At 33.8% G+C, this 24,411-nt stretch overlaps 1 long non-coding RNA gene across 4 annotated transcripts in view; it reads right to left on the reverse strand.

Moving 5' to 3' along the window:
• The window catches only part of LOC140698177 (uncharacterized), an 85,213-nt gene that overhangs the window by 45,661 nt on the left and 15,141 nt on the right, over positions 1-24,411 (reverse strand). For 3 of the 4 annotated variants that reach the window (XR_012075750.1, XR_012075753.1, XR_012075752.1), the window contains exon 2: positions 6,330-6,448. This is a non-coding gene — a long non-coding RNA (uncharacterized lncRNA). Of the gene's footprint in view, positions 1-3,684; positions 3,762-6,329; positions 6,449-24,411 lie in introns of all 4 variants that reach the window. The other variant, XR_012075751.1, reaches the window with a different exon arrangement.

Raw genomic sequence — 24,411 nt, forward strand, 5'->3', positions numbered from 1 at the left:
CTACTAAAAACTTCACATGCAGATATACTTTTAAGAATTTACATCATAGTTTATTATTATTATTAGCATATGTTAGAAGACCATAGCTGACATATTTCTCACACCTGCTCCTATCACGTCTTCCCTTTTTTCCTGCTCATACCACTTACTTCTATTCCTCTTTCTATGTCTTGAACTACTTATGGTCTCTTTATTCCCAATTTGACTTCTCTTTTTCTCTCTGTATGTGTCTGGGGACAGGGATAAGGCAAGCATATCACATAGAAGATATGTATTGTAAACTTTTCTATTCTTCAAGTCAACTTCTGTAAGAAATTTCTAATACAACAAAGATCTTCAAATAAAATTTTAATTCTAAGCTAAGTGCCCACAGCCTTTAAATATGTAAGAACAGAACATTAAAACTCAATTAAAAAGTGATAAGGGCACTTAAAGCAGTGTTTAAAATAATTTTTTCCTAAATGAATTTAATTTTTAGAGGGTAGGAGAACATTCATAAGGTGAGATTTACCTTAAAGAATAAAATAAAATAAATGAGAATTAAAACATACTTAATTAGATTGCATGCTAAGAATACTTTTTAAAATATTGTGAACAAATGCCATCTAAATATTGAATAATGTTATATAATTTCAGTGAAAAGAGGTATCAATTACCATGTTCTCCTCCTATAAAAATGGAGTATTTCACAATTAGACTCCCCCCCCACCATGGAAATGGTTTTAATGTTCAGAAAGACAGTTTAAACACTAAAAAAAAAAGAATTACTATACCATAATTTCATTAAAAGTGAGACAGGAGGGAAAGAGGCAGGGCACAACCATTGAAGAAATAACACACCAGTTGAGGACAGGATAAACTTAACAGAACCAAGATGGCAGAAGATTTGATTTAGCAGATCTTGAGCCTCATGGCGCACCCACAGGTGCCATGACAGTTCCTAGGCTGACCATAAAAGCTCAAAAAGTAGGCAGGAGGAGGAGCAATTCCTGGAAGTTCCCGCCCCTTCCCCAACATAGTTGGAAGAATCCTTCTACGTGTTAACATATGAAATTACTGAGCCCATGAAAACTAACAAGGCCGCACCTCACAGTTGCTCTCTCTCTCTCTCTCTCTGGCCTTCTGAGACAGCCCGCACTCTGTCTATGGAGTGTGTATCTTTCCAAATAAACTTGCTTTCACTTTACTATGCCTCGTTCTTGAATTCTTTTTGTGCAAAGCAAGAATCTATTCTCTGGCAACAAAAACATCTAATCGAAATTGTGGAAAAAAATTTCTTTCTGCAGAAAATATATAGAGATATATTTTAAGCAAGCGCTCCAAAGCAACTTTTTACATTTAGACATCTGTAGCATCACCTCCTTTACTTCATGGGCTCCCATGAAGATTACATAGAAGGACTTGCACCAGCTTCTTTTAGAAACATAACCTTCAGATGTCTGGAAACAATCTGAATACACTGATAACTTCCTCAAAAATCAAAATTTTGAGGACAAGCTCTTCAAAAATGTTGTCTTTAAACTAAATTCACTTGCATGCTTAAATCACTGCTTTCTCTGCTTACAATAGGGTATGAACATTTCAAGCTGTGTTAATGGTGTACTGCAGGTAATCGCTAAGAATGGCTGGCTTATTTTGTAGGAAGAAGCTGTCAGGAATAATTGGTAAGATTTTAAGTGTTGTTGGGGTGGAAGTCTATAGGAGTTTTAAGTTTGGGATATTTGCACTTATATTTTAAAAAGTTTAAATCAAAACTAGAACTGGACATAAGTAACATAATTCTGCCACAGACTAAATTAAATTCTGCCATATACATTTTTATATGTACATGAAGACATATATATTATCCAGGACAATGGAGAGTTCTTTACATTTGATAAAAATAGTGGACGCATTAAAACTTCTATTATATAGCAAAGTTCGATTTCACTACAACTTGGCTTGATGATATTTTAAGGTCAGGCCTCCTGAGATATACAAATAATCATCAATCAGCATTCACGGCCAAATGTCTGAACTCACTTCTCTTAAAATAATATTCAATTATAAGATGAAAATAATTTATCCAAGCAACCCTGAAAAACAAATTTTAGGTGGCATTAAGGTCCTTCAAGGTAATTGTTCCTCACTAGTAGTGATTCTAAGATATTATTAAAATTCATAAATCACTTTATCTGAGATATTCTAATTGAAAACCTATAGCTAAAAGCCTTCAACTCAAAATTGGATGCTGTTTTCACTTATTGACAAAATTATATAATCACTTTAATTTCATGAATGAAAGAGAAAATGAGAGAAACAATAACATAATATCTTTGTTACGCACTGGAAAGATTTCAAGGGAGAGAGACATATAGAAAACTTTTTATTTATCCATCCATCCATCCACCCATCTATCCATTCTAGAAAAGGTTTACTCTGATCTCTCTAGAGAAAAAAAATGGATGTGTGACCAATGCAAAACATAATTAAATACAATGATTCAAAAATAATATAGTTTAACAACTTGTGAAATAGGACAGCTGAAGAATTTACTTTTCTAAAATTTTGCCTCAACTAAAATATTTCATGATGGAGATCATGAAACTAAAGATTATAATTGTTGAATATCATCAGACTTTTGTTTAAATGCTCAATATCTGACACAAAATCTGGTCATGAAAATGGAAGATATTAAATTGATTTTCCTCAAATGTGAATTTTGTTGCATGAGGGATCTCTATACGCTTCTTCAAAATTTCCAACTTTCTTAATCCTAGCATCAGGGTGGCTATTTGGAATTTCAATGTGTAAATTATGGAAAACAAATTGATCAAAATCCTTTATGCACTCCTGATAACATATTAAAATTATTACTATATTTAAACTCTATATTAGCTACAACTCAATAAAGTAGTGATAATTCAAAAACTTTGACAAACTTGTTTTTGGAAACAGACTGACATTCATTCTTATGTTTCTTATTCTTAATATGTACCAGAAAATAGCACACTTTTTTTATATACCAGAAAAAAATAAGAATCCTTTATTAAGGCCATTAAGAGAGAAATATATTTTTAAGGATTACCAAGCAGTATTTCTGAATGGTTTATTTGCTTTTTAAAGTCAAATCAGTATCTTTATTTTTAACAAGTATTCATCTTAACCCAACCTGCTTCATATTGCCTTCAAATTCATATGCCTCTCAGTGACTGTTTAAAAATATATATAAATTACACCTTAACCTTTATACATAGCTCATATTATTACTTGAACAAACTGTTGAGGAAAGAAAGAAATGTGATTACTGAGTTTGGAAATAATTTCTCAGTTCTGAATACAACTGCTGCCTGCACTTCCTAAAATCCTGCAAATCAACTGGGCTCTCTGGTGCCTCTCTATAGCCCCTCTTCTCAGCCAAAGTTCCCAGGATTTTACCTGTTGTACTATAAACTGCACCTGTACGTATTGGATATTAGTTCTGTTTTATCCAGATTATATCCCCAAAGTCAATGTCTAATTTAGTGTTGGGAAATAAATATTTGTACAATTATCTTTTAATAGTTCCTTTAAAGATAAATCCAAATGTTTGTTACTTATTTATTTGTATTGTAGATATACTTTCTTTAAAAAATCATGTATGTTCTACATTAACTTAAGGATTGACTTAATTTTTATTTTTTAAGTAGTTTCTAATGTACTAACCACTTAGGCAGCATAGAAATTAGCAGAGTCCAAGTCCAGGAATGTTACTTGAAGGATAAGCATCTTAGTAGATGCTTCTGTAAGTCAAAAGTCAGAGAAACAGTATGTCCTCAAGCGGATGCTCTTCTTGACAGACATAAAAAACTGACAAGGGACATATGCCTGTTTCCCACCCACTCCCATTCTTTTTTATTTGACCTTGATGACCCAGGGGGATCAATGGCCATCATTCTTACTTAGAATTCAGAATTCATTTCCTACAACATTTTTTTTATAGGCGGTGGCTACACACAGTTGAATTAATATCAAATAGGATGCTACATAAACATTCTAGAATAAGTGGGATTTTGCCTTCTGTCCTCAAACTTAATTACCTTTTCTAACATGGTTTTTATGGGAAAAAACAACCAGATTTCCCAATGACTTACAAATAATTAGAATAGACTGATTGATATGGAAGGCTTGTACAAAAAAATTCAATTTAGCTTTGTTTATCATCCCTAAGATATTTATGTGAAAATAATTTTATTAGTTTTTGAGTGCACACATGCAGCAAAAATCATACTTCATCAATACTCAGCCACAACTCTGGACTTTGGAGGTCCCAATAGTTACATTTTGAGGCAAAGTTGTAAACTAATATAGAAAATGCTTTACTTACATATTTTTAAAGCATAATTTTCTTACCAATAGTAAAATACTATGAGATTTTTTATTTAAAAAAATACCCAGCAATATAGTTTCAATTTTAAAACTTTTATTTTAAAATTCTGCTTAATTATATGTCTCAAAGTGAAAAACTAATATTTAATTAGGCTTATTGATCTAAATGGTAATCTGTAGCTTGGCTTGTACTTGAAATGGTAAGATTTGCTTATCATGCCTAAGAAATCTTGTTTCATTCACTCTAGCTACTTAAAAGGAAGCAAAATTCCCTAAACCATATATTAAATCATTCTATTATGTTTTCTGCTAGGTTGTTTTATCCTTTGAATCATTGCCTATTTTATTTTATTCTTTTAAAAAAGAAGTAAGTTACTTAAATGTGCCTTTACCATTAGAAGCTGCACTATAGCTAAACATAAAATTTATTTGGGACTTTATTTTATTTTTTTTTTACTATCAAAGGAAAGTATACAAACAATCAATACTGAAGAAAGAATAGAGCACTTGGACAAATAAGAGAGACGATACTTTTCCTCAAATGTTTTAAATATCCAACAACTATTAACTAACGAGAATAAGTCATAATCCCTGGATATGATGGCCACAGAAAGGGTTTTGGCATTCTCTTGTAATACTAAATGTACTGTTGGATCACTATTGCAGAGAAACAGTTGTCCTGCTGCATTTTAGTGATCCGACACATTGCCAGAGGAATAAACAACTCTTCTAGCCAACAGAAATGCTGCCCACAGATTCTAGTTTTAGACCTTTGGTAAAAAAAAAAAAAAAGTGTGTGCTAAGTAGGATTTTCTTACATTATTTTTATCAAAAAAAGAAAAGATGAGAAGTCAACTACAAGTTAATATAAATTCTTAATAACATGAAAGGAAAATAAAAACCAAAGCCTATTTCATTATTAAAATTATCTGCATATATGTATATATACCTATTCACAGATAAGACACACATTTTTATTTTTGAAAAACATACTCCTATTCCATTTAAAAAATTCATGAACAAATTATGTGATAAACAAACACTGTTCTTTTTGTATAACCTTTTCAAAAGAGCTTATAAACTTCCTTGAATATACACAATATTTACTGGCTATTTTGGAAACCACAGGACTAACAAAAGCCCAACACTACTATATAGTTTCAATTTTACCTAGAGCAATTTTCTTATACCTTTCCTGCGCACAAATTTCAAGCCTTGACAAATGCAGAAACAATGTCATAATGAATTCTCCTCAAAGAAAAAACAAAATTCATGGGGGGGGGGTCAGGACTTCCTTTTATCATGGAAAACATTAAATTGCAATGTGTATTTGAGTAGACAACACACCTCCAAAAATAATACAATACTTATCACAAAACAAATTTCATAGACACTAGCTTTGGCGTAAAACACTCCATAGAGCTCTTGATCACATCAGTATATTGAAAACCCTTATTACAAAATTTATAGCCCCTTTCAATTCTGCAAAAGACATTTCAGGACACAACAAAACTGCGGCTCCACTCTATCATTAAATTCCTCCAAATACACTTGGCAAAGTAACAAGGAATGTCAAATTTTCCACTTAATTTCTGAAGAACATCACACCCTTTAATGTGTATGTTCTTGAAATTTAAAAAATTAAAACATGAAAGTCACTAAAGAGATCCAAAATCGCTTCAAAAATATAACACCTTTAATTAATAAATTCTTATACAACTCCACACACACAAATATATCTGTATAGCATTTACTACAACAGAGTAAAGCCAATCTTTAAGCAATGCCATCAGATTTGATATACTGACTCACACCTAATTCTAGCTTAATTTAACTGCTTCAGAAGCATAATAGTCCACTTTAACAGAAAACTTGGAGCAAGATCACAACAAATCATTTAAAACATCAAACCAAAGGTCCACGTAATCTCAAAATAAAGTAAAGTCAAATCCAGCTCTCAGAATATTAAAACATGCGCCTACCTTGGCCTTGTCCATTCCCCTGCTGACTCCAAAGGATCAGAATCACTAGCAGTCTTAGATTCCATGTCCACATTCTTCTAGTGACTCTTCCTTGTCTTCTGGCCATTGCATTTTAAATTCTGCACATTGAGAGGGGTGGACATGAAAAGTATAATAAATTACAATCTTAAAGAAATGTATTACCACTCAAATCCCATTTCTAATATGCATTGTGTATTTACAAGTCATCCTGCTTATAAGGAGATACATTTAAAAATTATGCTTCCCTTTGAGATCCTCACTATGATGATTAATATGAAAGCTCATTCATCTCTAACCTCATAGTCTAAACATTCATTTGAATATTCTTCAGCATCAGTTTGCAAAATAGGCCATTAAACCTATGAATGCTTAAAAAGGAATACCAAAATACCTACTGGAGTACAATAAAGCAAAAATTGTACATGGACACAATTTATAAGTTGTTACTTAAGCAAACTGATGCATTAAAAACACCATAGCAGCTCTATGAACATATACAAAAATGACTTTTTAATATATTTACATAAATTTAGCATAAGTATCTCATATGTATCTCATATATCTGTGGTTTTGAGTTAAATGTTATTCTAGTTATATCAGTAGCTTTAATAACATAAAGAGATTCATTATGTACACAGAACTAATCTTGCATACTTAAAATTGAGTAAAATTAATTATAGAATCCACATTTGTAATTCTAGGTATATAAACCATAGGAAATTATATATATGTATGTAATGATAAAATATACTTGAATGTTCATTATGACACTGCTTTAATACTAAAAAGTGAAAATGCTTGAATGCCCAAAGGGATATTATTTATTCATACAGTTGAATGATGTATAGTAGCTAAATAAATAAGTCATTTGTACCAAAATGGATCAATGTCAAAATAAAAATTTAAACGACCAATAGCAAGTTGCAAAGTGATAGGTTCAATATATACTATATCTTTTATATGTAAACATATGTAAAACTACAATTTTAACTATTTTACATTTACATATATAGTATAACATAAGCCATTAGAATGATAAACACCTTCCAAAGTTAAGAAATTGTAAGATTACAGTTTATATAGTTATTAAGAGCAATCTTCAGAGATTATCCCTTAGTTCCAATGTTTCTGCAGTTAACAAAATATGGAGCTATGGAAAGTGAATTTAATGATTTCCTGAATAAATTCTGTATTCAAAATGCTACATAATCATTATTCTAGTAAACTTGGAAGGGAATCTAGGCATCCAGAACTTTTTTTCCTCTCTTTCTTCTACATCAAGCAAAGAGGATTTAATTATTCACTTTGCATTATTCTATTTCAGATGCAGAGTGTCAAAGCTAAGGAAAATGTAGAACCATCTAATCCTTTTGAATTGGTAAACAGGCTAAGAAGGTTGGAATGACACTTCCACGCTCACGTGTAACAGCAGAAGGATGAACACGATGATAGTCTCAGTACTGATAAATATATCTTGAAAATTAGTTTTCCCAAGTTGTTTTATTATCCTAAATGCCTTACATTCCCAGTCCCATTTCATTCTTACACAAATCCTATAAAATAAGCACTTTCACAATCACCATTTCATGGCTGAGTAAACAGAGGCTTAGAGAAAAGCCACACAATTCCCACGTCACGTGACAGGTAGGTGCTGATGTGACCTGAGCCAAGGCAGGATGACTTCAGAGCCTGTGCTCTGAGCTAGGTGTCACTAAGTAGGGATTTCGCCCTAGATCTCCCAACTATAGTTGGGAGTAATCAGTAATCAGTAATCATTCCAAAAAGGGTGCCAAGAAGAGGAAAAAGAGATAGCTTACATAAAGAACCTCGTGTACTTATTCCAATTAAACATCTTCAAACTGAAAATCATTAAAACGTAAGATAACTCAACTATCACAGTTAATCCCTAAAAGCAGCAATGCTTTCCAGAATAAAGAGGGTGTCCAGGGCAAATCTCAACACCATCCCAATACTCTTTAGCATTACTAATAATTTTATATTGAAGAATAAAATGAGTAATATTATAAAAGAGCAATGACGATGCCTGATTACTTGTTTAGGGTGCAGGGAGCAGGGTAGGAAGGTGTTGTCAAAGACCAGCCTTAGTGGTACATATCTATAATGTCTGTATATGTGTACACACACACACACACACACACACACACACACACAGTTTTAACCATTAAATGATAGATCTTTGTTCCTTTGTAATTACTATGTAACCATTTTTATCTGGCACCAATAATGTCAAAATTCACATTTAAATCACCCCTCAATGGATTACATTTGCAATTCATTTTTATTTATTGTTTCCTTAACTTCTGCTAACCTGTGCACAATACTCACTTTAAATGGTGTTTTGTTCTTACTTTTTAGAGAGTTGAGGCAGTATTTGAAAAATCTTAAAATACTCTTCAGGAAGGATTGGCATATAAAACACCAGTTCCATTATATATTTCAGTAAAATTTTAAAGAACAGATGGCTTTCAAATTGTTATTATAATTAAAAGAAAATGTAACCTTCCTCTCCAATTTGATGTTTATGGAAAACTAATATTTCACAAAAGCCAAGTCCTATGATGTATTTTCTATATGCTGTTCCTTCCCTTCTATAAATATGAAACTCATAACTTTCTATGAAACTTATATATTAATTAATTGTGCTCATGGAAGGTAAAAATCCATCCTTTTTTATCCTTATGAAAGAAAAACAAAATAACTGGAAAGGGGTATGCTAGATGAACTAGAAAATAAAGTTATTATTTACCAAAAAGATATACAACGTACTTCTTTAAATCTTTTTTTGGAACACTCTTTTCATGCATATGAGAATCAAAACCAAGGGAGAAATATCTACTTTGTTTAATGAAATTTTTATTATTTATTATTTATATTCAGTGAGCACAGCAGAACACAGGACTTCAGATTGGCATGTCTGACTATACAAACACACCTCCACTCAATCGTGCTCATCCTGCTCTTTTAATGTTGAAGTTCACCAAAGAAAACAGACCTAAAGAGTGTATGGTGTATTATATCCTGTCATACATAATAGCAAAATTTGGTTTGCTACTCTTTTTCAATTTGCTAAAAGTTCGGTTATGCAAGGATTTTGGAGCAAACAGCATTATGAGACAGTGACTCCAAGGACTATCTCCAGAGTGTTGCTCTGTCAGACAGAGACCACAGTCATACCACCTGGTGTGAGGGTTGCTTTGTATCTAAAGGTGCTTGCTAGGGGTCTTGAGTTTTACTGTCAGGCTGTAAAACACGTACCATCAGTGCAAGTGGAAGCATCCAGGTGTTAGAGCCACTTCCCTTACAGGCCAGGTCTGGGTTGTATCTGCAGCTAACTTCAGAAAGTTCTTCTGCCCTCTCCTAGTCATTCCACTTGTCATGTGGGTCTTCTAGATATTCCCTTCTTCCCTAGCCAGCAGGCCCAACCAACCAGCTTAGGCTGTATGTATATAAAGTTGTCTGACTCATAAAAAAATCTATTTCTGCAACCAGGCAGGTAATGCCTTCAGATTCACTATCTCATTGTGATCTATAGAGAGTGTCTCTTGTCAGCTTCTAGTATACCTTTTTTTAAAAAAAAAAAAAAAAACAGCCACTTCTTTAAAGAAAATTCTTTTCTGGGAGACAAAAAGTTTCCTTGCAAGTCTTTCTCCCAGCAATAGGTTTCTTTATTGAAGTGCTTCTTCGGTGAGCATGTGCCAGTGAGCCTCCAGGTTGATGCTCCTTTTGCTCAACTTCTCTAGTATAAAACAACCTTTCCGATCACCCTTTTAAAACTAAAGACTAAAGAATCAAATGGGATCAGGAAGTGACCATAGCTTATAGGTCATCAATTCCTCTTCTCAGCATATTATAGGAACACAATCTAAGCCAGAAAAACAGCAGAGCCCATTACAGCTCTTGAGTTCCAGTTATTAACATTGATTTTCTTCAATGGGAAATTTTCATTAGAAACCAGCACATGACTTACATTCAGTAAGAACTTAGATTAAGATATATATTGGAGCCTCATTTTAATGTTGTCCTTGGTGTAGATGCCATGGAGCCATTTTTAAAAGGAGTCTTTCTGACATTAGTAAATTCTCACAGGTAGGATCAATCTCAGTCCAAGCTATACCTGACATGCCATGGTGACAGTCAAAGTCCTGTATAATCCGAATTAATAATAGAACTTATATAAACTATATACACAGGCACAATACACTAAAACATTTCTATTTCTTTATTTTTTCAACAAGGTAAAACTTGGAGACTGAAAATATTACTCTAGGCCACTATGCTTTAGAATAAAGAGCCCAGACAATGAAAAGGCACTTGGGATGCTGACCTTGTTTAATATCTTTGACAAATTAATTCACCTCCTTTAAGATTCAGTCTCTACAGTATGTGACAAATAAAACATCTCTAAAATTCCTGTAAGCTATCAAGCAGTAAAACTCTCTCTACTTTGTTCTTAGTTCAGGGAACACAGATACATCATTTGCCAATTGGTATTATTAAAAAAAAAAAAAAGCAAACATCTCAAATGTAACACAACATGTACTTCTCTCCTAAAGTGTGGTCCATAAACATTCTGCTTCAGAATAATCCAGGATGCCTGGTACAATGAATAGGCATAGGCATCACTGTGGACACATTGCATCAGAATGCCTGGAGATGAGGCCTTGGAAAAGGAATTGTAATAAATCTTCCAAGTGGTTATTTTTAATCATAAAATTAGGATAGCTAGTCAATACCATGACACTTAAAATTATTCATAAATAGATCTTATAGAAATCTACAACCTTACTAATCACAGTGACTAATTTTATAGTGAAATATGACATAAAATATGACCAGTCATTTATGTAAAATTTTAAATTAATATGAGTAAGAGACCTAAACAACAAGTTTAGCAGTCATCACCCTAATATTTGAGAGTTCAAGGGAACCATAGAGTCTAAAGTTTCTCCAGAGAGGAAGAGTGATTTATCCTCCTCAAATCTGTGGAATTACTGAAGTAACATAAAACCATTCATGTGTTTCCTGATATCCTCTCAAGCAGACTTATAGATGAGCCATTCCCAGACCAGATTTCCTCACCCTATCTCTTTTGTTAAAATGGGGTGAGGAGACTTTCAGCCTTGGAAAATACAGAAGTGAGTAGACTATGGACACCACTGGATCTAGTTAATCTGCTCATCAAATATGTGTCGGATATTACACTAGTTACTGAGCTACAGTAGTGAACAAGAAAGCCAGGGTCCCTGGACTCTAAGGGCTTGAATTCTAGAGAGGAAGTCTGGTGCAGACATCCACTTAAACAAAGAGAAGAAATCATTACAAAATGATTACATTACAAAATGTGTTCACATACAAAATTAAACAAGGAACTGAATATACATGGATGTTGGGGAAACATCAAATAATTGACTTCAACCGCTTCTTTCAAGTGATAATGTTTAAGCTTAGACCTGAGAATAACAAGTTAGCCTTGCATACTGGGGGAAAGGGTCTAGAGAAACCAGAATATTTAAGGACCCTGATAGGAAGACAGTGTTGGCAGACAGAAGGAACTGAAACTATGAATCTGGTTTGAGTAAACCAGGGAGAAATACTGATGAGATGTGACTGAAAGATAAGAAGATGTGAAACTATACAGGACTTCATTGGTAATGGCAAAAACTGTGGCCTTTAGTTCAAGTACACTGAAAAGTACAGAGAGATATGAACTGATAAGACATTTTAAGAGAACACTATCCCTTGGGTCTCTATGTAGCAAATAGAGTATAGGGAGTTAAGAATGAAATCAAGTAGACTAATGATGAGGCTAGATAATGGATTAGGTAAGACAAGATATGGATCTGACTGGACTGGACATTAGAAAAAATAAATGCAAAAATTCTAAATATATTTGGAGTCAAAATATTTTTTAATGAATGTTGGATTGGATATGGTGGGAATATAGAAGGAAGACACAAAAATGACCCATAAATTCATGTTTTCACTGAATGATCCATGTACTGGGTCAAGGGAGGCATGGACTCTCAGAGGAAAGGTCTGAGCTAGACTCTAAAACTAGAAATCACCAGCTCTTAAGTATAGAAATGGTGTTGAGAGCTTAGAGAAGGGTAATTAGGATGGAGCCCAAAGGAATAACAATATTTAAAGTTTGGGTAGGGGAATAGAAATAAAAATTGCTCTATTAATGGTGGGGAAACAGAACTCAGGATATTAGCAAGAGAGTGTTAAAGCTAAACCATAACATCTAAAATTTAAAATATGGAAATTGAAAACAGGAGAATATTGACAGATTATGAGGGAACAGCAAAAGCTGTGGCCTAGGGTGAGTGTCAGTGAAGATGAAGAATGGTAGGCATAATTGTAGGATAATCGAGCAAATGAGCTAGAAGAGGAATGATGCCCAGAAGATAATCTGCCATCAAGATCTTGGGAGTACATATAGTGTTATAGAAACAACCTCAGATTTGGCCATGGGAGGGGTAACTGAAGCAGAGGGGAAAAAATACAATGGAGACAAGGATGTCAAGAAACAGAAAACAGGGAATTTTGACGTTCCTTCCACATGGACGTTGAAGTCACTGAAAATGAGAAGATGACTTGGCTAAAGATTAGAGCAAGGATTTAAAGCCTTACATAACTGACAGTTATGAGCAGGAGGTCTACTGATGTCAACAATACAAAAAGAACATAGCTACTATTTCCAAAGGGTTTGCGTTTCAAAGGAAGAGTATGATTGGCAAGAAGGATTACAAACAGCAACGTGGAAGCTGCAATGGGGAACAAGAAGAACTTCTGGTTGAAAAGTATGTGGAGAATGAGAAAAAGACTAGTCTCCATTTATGAAGACTACAGAAAAGTCTTCCTCTGGTGTCAATTAAGTTTCATTTTAAGAGAATTAAAGAGGCAATGCAGAACCTTAGCAGCAGTCACTTTTATACTTTTATAGTTTCCAGTAGCTCAGTAAGTACTATGTAAAATTAAGTTTAACACAAAGGTGTAGTACAATTCCAATGGCATAGAATCTTCTGCAAAATCTCCGAGACCAGATAATTCTTTGTTTTCCTAACCTTCTCCTTGTACTACAAAATTTACTTCATCTTATTCAATAATGAACAGTATTAGTCCATTAAAATACACACACACACAGAGTGTGCATATGTGGCAACCAGTTGTAGATCATTTTGATGCTATATTCAAAGTAAATAAATCATTCTATAACCTGAAAGCATGGAGATTTTGAGAAATTAAAATATCTTTTTTGTTCAATATTGCTAATTGTCAGAGAACGGTAAATCAAAACTATAATGAAGTATCACCTTACATCAGTCAGAATGGCCATCATTCAAAAGTTCATGAACAATAACTGTTGGAGAGGGTGTGGAGAAAAGGAAATTCTCCTACATTGTTGGCAGGAATGTAGTTTGGTGCAGCCATTATGGAAAACAGTATGGAGATTCCTTAAAAAACTAAAAACTGACTTAGCATATGATCCAGCAATCCCACTCCTGGGCATATATCCAGAGGGAACTAATTTGAAAAGATACATGCACCCCAATATTCATAGCAGCACTATTTACAATGGCCAAGTCATGGATGGAAACAACCAAAATGTTTATTGACAGATGACAGATAAAGAAGTTGTGGTATATTTATACAATGGAATATTACTCAGCCATAAAGAGAATAAAATAATTCCATTTGCAGCAATATGGATGGACCTGGAGATCATCATTCTAAGTGAAGTAAGCCAGAAAGAGAAAGAAAAATACCGTATGATATCACTTATATGTGATATCTTTATAAAAAAAAAGACACAAATGAACTTATTTACAAAACAGAGACAGACTCACAGACATAGAAAACAAACTTATGGTTATCAGGGGGGAAAGGAGGTAGAAAGGGATACATTGGGAGTTTGAGATTTGCAGATACTAACTACTATATATAAAATAAGCAACAAGTTTCTGCTGTATAGCACAATATCTTGTAGTAACCTATAATGAAAAATATGAAAAGGAGTATGTATGTGTATGTATGAGTGACCTATTATGCTGTACACCAGGAATTGATGTAACATTGTAAACTGTCTATACTTCAACCAAAAAAAGAATAAAAGAAAAATGTTCACTGAAAACAAAAAAAGTATCTTTTTATAAAAGAAGTTAGATTGACTACAAAAAAAAGATAAGGAGCCCAACTTTGGAAGCTGGCTCAGCTAAGTCATCCTTGTCTCACTGGCACGACATCAAAAAACAAGACAGCACTGGCAGAGTCTTTAAAGGAAGTAAAAGTCACCTATCTAAGGCTCAACTCTAGATTGCTTGGCCAAGATATAGTATCTGGATGAGAGTTCGCTGACTCAAATTAAATTTGTGAAGATGAAGTAGATACTTGTTAAAATAAAAGATCTATTTAGGGAGACATAGGCAGACATAGTGCTTATACTATTGGATAGGTGTACACTTGCTTTCTACAAAAATAGCTTGCTGTTTTTTCCTAGACAGAGCTAACTTAAAAAGAAAAAAAAAGCATGAAATTAGAAAAAACTATGGTATTATGGCATATATATTTACATATATCATAAGTGATATAATCATGTGATATGTACATATGTGTCATGTATATGAAATACACACACATGTGTATGTGCATGTATGTGTATACTGTAGTTTGCTGTAGATCTTCAGCCATTGCACTATCTTCTGTAGACTGTAGACTCCAAACAAGACAAACATATAGCATTTTATTTCAGGGCCAGCTACAGTGAGTGGAAAAATGAGAATATGTTAAATCAATATAGTATGGGCCCCTTGCTTTCTGTAATTCTGAGTTTCTATATGTCACAGTATTTGATTTCTCTGCTATATGTAGCCATCATAGCATTTGGGAAATTCCACAAGACACTTTGTTCATGTGGATTTGGAAAAGGGAATAGACTAACAACGCTTTGCTTTGCTCTGTACTCTATGTGCAACATCCATTTTGTTCTGTCTGCTAGTGTTAGCTGGTGACTACTCATGACTCTACATGGAGTGTTAGCTGGTGACTACTCATGACTCTACATGGAAGAGCTAGTTTAAGGGGCAATAGTCTTCAAGTTAAGAAACCTGTTAGGCTCAGTTATTAACGGGGTGAATGACCTTGTAAGAGCCATCTACCTAACATTAATTCTTGTCTGTGGTAAATTGAAGGGGATGCACTTGTCCCACAGGTTACATTTATGTTGATTTTAATAGACTTATCCTGCTAGATAGTAAATTTTATAACACAGAACTTTTTTTTAGACTTCAGTATTCCACAAGACCCATAACTTCTCTTTCCCAACTTCAAGAAATGCAGAATAAAAATTAACTCCCTTCTAATTCAGGGGGAAATACCTGAACAACATTATGTATAATTTACTATTTAAACATATCTAAAACCAAGCAGTTACAAGCTCATTAGAGGGCCTTGATTTGGAATATGGAGGAGAATGATCCTCTCTCTTTATTCCAATTCTGCCTCCAATGCCCTAAAGTTTTATTTACACTCAAAAATTAGAATCCCATCTGAGAAAGCTTGCCCAAATGAGAAAACAGGCTAATTTCTCAATAAAAGTGCTAGATAATAATAAATGCATTTCTGGTCAAGGCACTGGGATTCTGGAAATAATCATCTTCCTAATGAGGTGCAGGAATTGTGACTATAAACAGTTAGTCTGTAATATCTGCCAAGTTCAATTCAGCTTCATTTTAAGGGCCTTCTACTGTTAGGGCCAAGTATAATGACTCAAATTAGTGAACTTAAATATTGCTTTAAAATGTTTGATGGAGACATTTCAAATCACGATCCGAGATTTTTTGCTGCTACTTTTACTGAATTCAATTTGCTGCCAAGATTTAATCAGATTAATCAAGATACCTTAAACTGTAGAACATACCATTCCTTATAAACACCTTAAGAACTTTAGAGTGGGTCAAATCTAGAAGGTATGTTTTTTGTAAGAATGTGCTAGGGTGAATTAATTGTATTTAGCATTATTTACAGAAGGTTTTAACAAAGTCAACTTGGGAAATTAGGAAACATTTTGTAAAAAAACCTTCTAGAGGAAGTTAAATTACTGAAAAATAATTTCAATTTATGAATGTAATAGTATCACTCAGAAAATAAAGAAAAAGTAATTGTAAAACTTTATAGAGGTAATCTGTTATAAAATTGTGTTAATAATTTCAACCAGATACTTTCCACATCACAATGCTATTTTAGGAATTTTATTTCTTGTCTATCAAAGCCTCCCCTCCCTGTGTGAACTCCCTCCAGACTTAATGATCAACATATTTGTCGGATTTGTTTCAGTTTACAAAAGATTTTTTTAAAAATCAAATCCAAAGGCATACTATATTTGGAAACTCTCATTAGAAGGAATAGTTTTTTAGTTTTAAGAAAACATGACTAATTTAGTTTAGTGACCGATTATCAAGTTAGAGATCTTGAGTGAATTCAACCTTTCATAATCTTATTTGCTTTTAATCCTGCTGCTCTGGAAAACTGTCAGGTATCACTTTGCTCCTTCCCAGAAGTTTCTCTATCACTACTGTCACATATTTCATCTGTTTCCACCACTAGACTACGTCTGCATTACTGAACATAATGTTCCACGCATAAATAGTTGGTGAATATATTACTAGAAATCAATTATCAGTGGCATATCCTGTTGCCCCATATTCTGGTCTTCAGTTCAAGTAACTCAAGTTGCTTTCACAACCCTAACCCTTTTGGGGAATATTGGTCCAATGATCCTGAATCATGACACTCTTATAATAAAATTATTAATGATAGTGCCAGAAAGATTATGGATTATCCAACACAATCTTTGATTCAACATCCATGCCTCATACAATTGGAGGACACGTTTATGACTTGATTAGTCTTCGAATGACACCCCTGTTTTAAGTCCACATAGTGTTTGTATACATCATCTTCCATACATAGTTCATTTTATTTCAGTTCTCATTATTCTACAGTTTATCTACAGTTCTTATTGTTCCAATATGAAGGACTTTCTTCAGAAAATTCATTCTCAATTATTTCTTGCCATGTCCAACTCAATTTGATACACCATCTACCGAAAAAAAAAAAAATTCCAGTTTCTTATTGCTGCGGTAACCATAAACTCAGTGGCCTAGAATGATACAACAGATGTTTATTTTATTAAAGATCTGGTGGTCAGAAGTCCAAAATCAGTCTTACAGGGTTAAAATCAAGTCATTCTCAGAGCTTGTTTTTGTTTTGTTTTGTTCTGGAGGCTCTAGGTGAGAATAATTCTGAAGATCAAGCATATTCCTTGGATCCCGACAGAAAATTTATCACTCCAACCTCTGCTTCAGTTATTTCATCTCCTTCCATGATTTTTCAGCCTCCCCCTCGTAAGATCCCTTGTGCTTACACTAGCTGAGACAGATAAATCAGGATCTTCTCCTTATTCTAAGGTCAGATTATTAGAACTTTCTATTAATTCCATCTAGAACCTTAACTCTTCCTTGCCATGTAACGTAACATATTCACAGGTTCTGGGTGTTAGGATGCATACATCTTTGGAAGGCTATTACTCTACCCACCACATGATGAAACTGGGGAAAGGTAAAATTATGTATAATGCACTGTTAACTCTGGCAATGAAATGATACACTTTATAAAGATTTCTATCACAAACTGTTTTTAAATATTTTAGCTAGTAGATTGAGTTTTGCTATATTCTAGAAAAAAAATCTCATGTCCGTGTAAATAAATGACACACAGTACAGAGTCTTTTTAAAATAAAAAAGGAATATTCAAAGCTACCTGACAATGGAAAAGAGACTATAGTCACTACGCCTGATTTCTGTCCCTTATACCCCGTCAATATGCACACATGCCAAATTTCCTTCCTGTCAGGATGCTGCTTCCCCAAGCTTAGCAGATGCCTTCACTCTCATCACTGTTCGCATTGAGTCTTTTTCAAGCTTATCTTCATTAGCGTCTTATTCCCAGCTTCTTATTTTTCTTCTCTGAACTTGATTTTATTTCTTATGTATTCCACATGCTCACACACTTATTCTCTGCTTTACATCATTCTCTAGTTTTATGCATACAATTTTCCCCCACATAAGTTGCTTTCTCTGTAGGACTTACCATACTAGTGCTATCACAGAGCTCAGGCTCTGTCTCCAGCCTAGAATTTAGTGTCTTCTGGTTTCTAGCCTAAATTAAACTTCATAATTAAGCAAAGTCCCCATTTGAGGAAATAGTAGGGCTTCCTCCCCTAGAAGTCTGTAATGTACAGAAACACATTTGAGAACACAAATGACTTTTATGTCGAGAAGCCAGATGCATTTCATGCCTGTGTGTGCTTAGGGAAGCAAGTTCATCTCATATATCACAATAAGCATCTGTTTCACTAAATTCCACTGCCAGATACTCATCACACTTAGGCAACAAAACACTTAAGGAAATAAAAGCTCTATACAATTAAAAAAAAAAAAGTACATCCGAAAGCTTTGTTTATTTAAAAAAAAAATTTCCTTAATCAGTTAAGCCCAGAGAAGGAAGTACTAAAAACAATAAACAAATCACTGAAATCTAGGTTCTAATTAGGCATCTTGGCCATCCCCCTGTATAAAATTTAGAGAAAGTGATGTGTGATTGATTGTATATTTGAAAGGCTGTTTTCAACAGCAAAGGGTGTTCTGAGGTTTGAATACACCACTGAAAATGCAGAAGCTTAAAAGAACTAACCGAAAACCAACTACATGAACACGAACCTGCAAACAACTGCATAGGTATATATGTATAACAGGAGAAAATCCACACTATAATTTTGTTAAAATAGTGTAAGTATCTACATATAAATGATTTTCTCTATTAACTTTTGCTTTTTGATTATGAACAACAGTCTCTGATACATTTATTCACATAAGGATCTTGATGTTTCCTGCCAACGTACCTTGCCATTTTTTTCTGTTGGATTACTAATCTTTTTTTATTGATTTGTTGGAACTATTGGTATGTCAGATATATCAAATGAACTGCAAACACTTTTTCCAGATTTGAAACTTGTTTTTTATACCTACTAATGGTGACTTTTGAAATATAAAAGTTTTCTATTTTAATGAAGTCCAATCCATCAATCTGTTCCTTATTCTGTCTTTGGTCAGAGCTATACTTAGAAAATAAATTTCTCCCTAATATTATAAATGGCATTTGCTTCTAGGGTTCTAGGGTTTTTTCTTTATATTTTGAGACATTTACTTGATACTTACTCTGAAATTAATATTTATGAATGGTGCCTTATAATTTTTCTGACTAAGCAACACAGAGCCAATTATTTCAACAACATTTATAATTTTATCATTTTCCACCTATTCTGAAAGACTGCCTTTATCATATATCAATCAGATTTTAAGTTTATTGAATTATGTCCCAGCATAACAGACTTACTAGTCTACCACTATTCCCCCAAGGGATGGGTGGAGGAATAGCTTTCTTATGTTTTAAGTGGGCAAGTAACACAACATGGTTTAAGTGACAACTGAACTAGACAGAAACTTGAATTTCTGGATCTGAACTGTGTTTCAGCTTGACCAATCTTTTGTCCCACACATTTGCCTGTGAGGGTAGGGACTGAATTTTGTTTCTGGCTGGATTTCCACTGCTTAAAATTGTGTTGGGTACTGAATAGATGCTCACAAACAGCTGTTTAATGGTTCGTTACATTGGCAGATACCCAATTTTTCATTGCAGTGGTACTACCATACACTAAGTCATTTTAACTGGCTTTTCTCTGTCAAGAGTAAAACATTCATTCACACGGTTTTACACATGTACACTTTACAGTGGCACACTGCTTTCAAAATATTCACAAGGATTATATGAAATGTGTTGATCCTAGAGGTTTGGTCACAAAGAAAGCCATAAATCTGAAGCATAAAGAAGCAAAATATGAAAGATCAAATTACCAGGATTACCAGGATAAAAATTTACCCTGATTTTCTTCAGTTTGTTGCTAATAAAGCAAAAAAGGTTATAAATGCAAAACTGAAAGTGCACATGTATATATATCACAAGCACTCATTTTTCATGATGCACACAGTTGTGCGAATACATACAAATAATACACTATCTTCTTTGTATTTATAATATACACATATATATGTATATACATAAATACAAATGATTTGCATAATAATTTTACGTCTATTCATTTCCTCAGCTAAAGACCAAAGAGAATTTAAAACAAAATCAATTATTCATTTAGAAGTGTTTTTAACCATCATCTACCCTTTTATCCTCATTTTTATGGCTTCTTATATTGCCATTTTGTGACTATTTTGCCATCCTTTATATATATTTAAAACAGTCACCTTGAGAATTTATCCTTTGGCTAGCATCGCTAAGATCAATTTTGTGTGACTGTGTGTATGCAAACACACTTCACAAAGAAAGGTCAAGTGTAATATGTATGTAACAAAAAGATTTAACCTCAAAACTGAAAATTATCTATGCCTTTTTTCAGTTAAGAAAATTAACAAGGTAACTTCTCATTAGTAAACTTGTTTGCATTCTGTTTGCTTCCATCTGAATTGCCACATTGGTACACTATATTGATAATCTGATACTTCACCACAGTAAATATGGGATAATACAAAAAATAAAAAATAAGTCAGTGAGTTCCAAGAAAATATATTTTTTCATAGGTCAAATAATTTGAAGTTGTCAGTGAAACAGCAAGGTGAAAAAGGATGAAAGAGTTCTCAAGGCCAGTGAATAACAATAATGATGTTGTATTCCAAGCATCAATCACCATTACCACCAAGCTTTGATACCTATATTGCCAAATACTTCCTGTACAGCCTTAATGGTGATTAATAGATGTGCCATAGTGAAACTGAAATAAGACTCTGTAGACAAGTGATATTCAAAATGTTTGAAAATTTATTATTATTTCTATATCTGGAAATACTGCTTTTTTCAATGTTACCTACACAAATTTTGACTGTATTTACCTGATATTTAGCAAATACAGTTTTATTAAACAATTTTCACATTTTCTGAACAATCACATTTGAGCTTGTAAGAGAGATCTACAACAAATTCTGATTATACAAAGTTTCTAGCAGTGGCAACAAAAGCATCTTGCAATGCCCTTTAAGTCCTATCATCCTCAGCAGCACCACTCATCTTCCCTTCAGATAACTGATGTATGTATTACCTAAGTCAAGTCCTACACACATGTCCTCAGCATGAGCCCTCCAGCCTCTCCTTGCAGTCAGAATGCAGTTCCAAAGCCTCCCTGTAGGCATCCTGCAGCCACCACTGAAACACACACACTTGTCACAGGAACTGAAATGCCTCGCTTTACAAATTCAGAACTCACAATACTTTAAAAAAATGAATCAGATTTTTAAAAACTGTTTTGGAATACTTCACACTCTGTGTAATAAGTCATACAAAGATTAGACGACTCTTCATTCCAGCCTACCTTATCATGTTTTCTCCTTGCTTTTTCCACACAGCCACAGCTAGCAACAGATTCACTGCTAAATTTCATTCACTGATTATCTCACAATAAATGATCTCAACAGCCATTTCTGAAGCCTCTGCTATTTTGGTTCTATATAATCCTTGTACTTTTGAATGAGTTAGTTATTGTTTGAAAAGCCCTGACTTTGATTCTTGGAAAAGCCATCATTTCCTTCTATAAGCTTTGTAATAGCAAATACCAATTAGGTCTGGTGACCAAACTAAAGGGAAAATTGATCATATTATTTCATATCAATTAATAATAACATCATCATTTACCATCCTCAAATCGTGTGCTATGGATAATAAGTTTTCCACCCAGAAACAGTTGGTTGCATGAGCAACAAGAGGAAGACAACCAGCCGCTTATATCCACACTGAGACATGTCCACACACTCTTGCTGCCACAGCCAAAGTAATGCCATATGTCCTCGGTGATGTGGGTGGACAAAAGTAACAGTTGGCCTGCTAAAGAGGGCCATATGTACACGCAGCCTAGCACTCCATCCTCCTTACTTATGGTTGCTGAAAACTCAGTTGAAGTCCTTGATCAGATGAATAGCATGGCTCAAGAAGATGCTTTGTCAATAGAAGAAAAATACTGTTTATCGTACAACTATATCTCTGGGCATGGAAGCTAAAAATATGCTTGTGCTTTAGTCTTCTTATTAAGACTTCCTTAAACAGCAGCAGAGTTCCTTAGTCCAATCTCAACTCCCCTCAATAATAGATTTGCATTTATGTACAAAGAGATGCATGTGCAGTCTCCTATTAAAGCTGACCATTCATAATCATCCTTGTATAATTCCACGTTACACAAACCTCATTTTTATCTGGATCTCCATAAAAAATTTTATTGCTTCTTTGATATTAAAAATATTAAAGACAGTGAGAAATGCTTAAGAACTTAAGAGTATTTGAATTAGAGTTTCTGGAGAGCAAGGAGGGAGCAATAAAGCAAAACTGCATTCCACACACATTACCTTTTACAAGGTAAAGGAAAACATGGATTTTGGGTGATTATAAATAGCTTTGTATCTCAACAAAGATTTCCTTTGGATTTTTCCACAACTGCAGAGACCATACAGCTATTGTACTGATAATATAATTTATAGTTTTAAGGTCATTCCTAATACTGTGATCAGATAAGATAATTTACTTTTCTCTTAATGGCTTCTTTTTGACAAATGAGGGAGCTTTTAAGAAGGACAATGCTCCCTGCACAACAACCAGTAAAGCATGTCACATTCATTTACACATAATTTTAAGAAAAATGAAGGACAAACTTGTGAGGCAGCAAGAATTCATTTGCATTAAATTAATTTGAACAGGGTATTCCACGTTCTCTTTGGCAACAATGGTATGGGCGAAATACGAATCCATCTCCATGCAACAGTTCTCTTTTGGGTTACAGAAAGATTTGAAAGCTGACATGACCATCATTAAATTTCTCCTGGAAGTCTACAATTAGTATATATAACTCATGAGATAGAATATTCACAATGCACATTTATGAAGAGCACCAATTATTATGGAACCACTGGTTTGACATCCCCTTGAAAAGTATGTCCTGCCAAGTTTAAAAAAAAAAACAAGCTTTCTGTGATTTCTAAGATGAATTTGGCTTTGTAAACAAGAGCTAAATCTCATGAATATGAACTATCATAGATACTGCCCTCTGTAATTTAAACCTAGGCAATCCAGGTGTTATCTTTGATAGGTTATTGATTTAATTAATATTTTTTGACCATAGGCATGCAAATAATTTCACTCACATTTAACTAAAACTAATTTAATAAATTAAAGAGTGTTTAATTAATCGGCATCTTTGTTAGGAAAATTCTCCTTCGATGTATTGTAACGGATCTTAAAAAACTGATAGCCCTAAATACACACTGCTATTCCACAGAGAAGCAAGCACATTAATTTCAGGGTGTCAGAGCACAAAAGTATTATTATCATTTGCGGTAGGCTGACTAACAGCCCCCAGTGATGTTTTTCTCCTAATCCCCAGGCCCTGTGAATGTATTATTTTACATAATCAAATACACTTTGCAGGTGTGACTGAGTTAAGGGCACAAATGGGAAAATTATCCTGGATCATCAGGTGAGCCCTAGGTAATCACAAGAGTTCTTGCAAGAGGGATGGAGGAAAATTCAGAGTTGAGAGGAAGAGGCAGTGTAGAGACAGAAACAAAAATAGGAGAAATGCACCTTGAAAATAGATGAAGGGGCATAAACCAATGAATTCAGATCACTAAAAGCAGAAAAAGTCAAGAAAAGGAATTCTCCCTTCAAAATCTAAGGAAGAAACCAGATCTGCAGACGTCTTGATTTTAACCCAGTGAAACTGATTTTGGAACTCTGACCTCCAAAACCGTAAGACAATAAATTTGTGTTGTTGATAAGCCACTAAGTTTGTGGTAATTTCTTACAGCAGCAGTAGGAAACCAACATAATAAGTAAAGGAAATAAAATGAAATAGTGATGAAACTGAGAGATC

This window comes from Vicugna pacos, chromosome 1, assembly GCF_048564905.1.
Source record: "Vicugna pacos chromosome 1, VicPac4, whole genome shotgun sequence".
Lineage (NCBI taxonomy): Eukaryota > Metazoa > Chordata > Mammalia > Artiodactyla > Camelidae > Vicugna > Vicugna pacos.